Here is a 2,477-nt window from a genome sequence, read left to right as displayed (position 1 = left end):
ATGTATCACACTAACCAAAGCAAATCAATGGGTCTGGGTGGGACAAAAAAAAAAAAAAAAAAAGAAGATCACACACACAGACGGCTCATCAATGTGTCATCCAGGTGCCGTCCATTTTTAACTGTTTTAGTGAGTACGAAAACGGCGGGTACACCGATAGTAAAATGAACACATGAAAATCGTATTGATCACACTGATGCAGTTTTCATTTGTACACCAATAAAAACAGTGTGAATAAAGCTTTAATCTAGGCTCCTCAAGAGGGAAGGAGAAAAAAAAAAAAAGTGGTTGTATGATGGGTCTGCATTTTATCCAGAAAAGGCGCCACTCTCCTACTAAGACTAGGTCTGGTATTGAGGCTCAGCCATACATTATAAATACACATTATAAAATACACTACATTTCAAAAGTTTAGGGTCACTTGGATAATTCCTTATTTTTCAAAGAAAAGCACATTTTTTTTGCAATGAATCTAACAATAAAATTAAACAGAAATACATTGTTAATGTGGTAAATGACTATTTTAGCTTCAAGCATCTGGTTTTGAATGCAATATCTACATAGGTGTATAGAGGCCCATTTCCAACAACGACCACTCCAATGTTCTAATGGTACATTGTGTTTGCTGTGTTAGAAGGCTAATGGATGTTTAGAAATCCCTTGAAAACCCTTGTGCTAGTATGTTAGCACAGCTGAAAACAGTTTTGCTGATTAGAGAAGCTATAAAACTGACCTTCCTTTGAGCTAGTTGAGAATCTGGAACATTACATTTGTTGGTTCCATTATAATCAAAATGGCCAGAAAAAGTGAATGTTCATGTAAAACTTGACAGTCTATTCTTGTTCTTAGAAATGAAGGAGATTCCATGCAAGAAATTGCCAAGAAACTTAAGATTTCCTACAACGATGTGTACTACTCCCTTCAGAGGAGAGCACAAGCAGGCTCTAATCAGAGTAGAAAGAGAAGTGGGAGGCCCCGTTGCACAACTGAGCAACAAGACAAGTACATTAGAGTCTCTAGTTTGAGATATCGATGCCTCACAGGTCGTTAACTGGCAGCTTACTTAAATAGTACCCACAAAACGCCAATGTCAACATCTATAGTGAAGAGACGACTCCGGGATGCTGGCCTTCAGGGCAGAGTGGCAAAGAAAAAGCCATATCTGAGACAGACTAATAAAAGGAAAAGATTAATATTGGAAAAGAACAGACATTGGATAGAGGAAAATTGTACAAACGTGTTATGGACAGACGAATCGAAGTTTGAGGTGTCTGAATGACACAGAAGAACATTTGTGAGATGCAGAACTACTGAAAAGATGCTGGAAGAGTGCCTGACGCCATCTGTCAAGCTAGGTGGAGGTAATGTGATGGTCTGGGCTTTCTTTGGTGCTGGTAAAGTGGGAGATTTATACAATGTAAAAGGGATTTTGAATAAGGAAGGCTATCACTCCATTTTGCAACGCCATGCCATACCCTGTGGACAGCGCTTGATTGGAGCCAATTTTATCCTACAATAGGACAATAACCCAAAGCACACCTCCAAATTATGCATGAACTATTTAGGGAAGGATCAGGCAGCTGGTATTCTATCTGTAATGGAGTGGCCAGCCAAGTCACCAGATCTCAACCCTATTGAACTGTTGTGGGAGCAGTTTGACCGTATGGTACACAAAAAGTGCCCATCAAGCCAATCCAACTTGGAGGGGCTTCTGAAAGCATGGGGGGAAATATCTTCAGATTACCTCAGCAAATTAACAGCTAGAATGCCAAAGCTGGAATTGCTGCAAAGGAGCATTCTGTGACAGAAGCAAAGTTTGAAGGAGAATATTATTTCAAGTAAAAATAATTATTTCTAAACTAGTCAATGTCTGGACTATATTTTCTATTCATTATGCAACTCATTTGATAAATAAAAGTAAAATTTTTCATGGAAAAGACATTGTCTGGGTGACCCCAAACTTTCAAACTTTTGAACTGCAGTGTATGTGTGTGTGTATGTGTGATAGAGATAGAGATTAATATATATATATATATATATTAGGCAAACAGCTATAGCATACACAGCCATTGAGCAAGAGTGGCGCAGGTTTAAATCTACACATTTGGATGCTAATGCTCAAAATCAAAGTCACAACATAAAAATTAAAAGTAAACCACAGACAGGTATTTTTGAAAGATTTAATTTACAGCAGGGACACCCAACGGGTTAAATTTCATTTGTTTCCCCCCAGATTTTATAACTAAACCATAAGGAGGGGCAGGAGGATGGGGTGGGGGGGGAAATGCTAATTCTTTAAGATCCCATGTATTAAGATGTTCATAGGAAACATTTTTTGATTGACCACACAGAAGTAACACACAAAAGAGAAAAAAAAAAAAACAAAAAAAGAAGAAAGACCCCCATAGATCAAGACAATGAACGCCAAACTTTATACTGAGACGTGTGCGGGTTTTATGTACACGCAACATAAACGT

General features: G+C 38.2%; 1 protein-coding gene across 1 annotated transcript in view; it reads right to left on the bottom strand.

Moving 5' to 3' along the window:
* Window positions 1-2,166: 2,166 nt before the first annotated feature.
* Window positions 2,167-2,477, bottom strand: part of VAPB (VAMP associated protein B and C) — a 99,654-nt gene continuing 99,343 nt past the window's right edge. Inside the window, exon 6 of the mRNA XM_075350355.1 lies at window positions 2,167-2,477. This exon is cut by the window's right edge and continues 1,161 nt beyond it. The gene's annotated coding sequence lies outside the window, so the exon portion shown is untranslated.

This window comes from Anomaloglossus baeobatrachus, chromosome 5, assembly GCF_048569485.1.
Source record: "Anomaloglossus baeobatrachus isolate aAnoBae1 chromosome 5, aAnoBae1.hap1, whole genome shotgun sequence".
Lineage (NCBI taxonomy): Eukaryota > Metazoa > Chordata > Amphibia > Anura > Aromobatidae > Anomaloglossus > Anomaloglossus baeobatrachus.
This window is presented reverse-complemented; position numbering and strand designations above follow the sequence as displayed.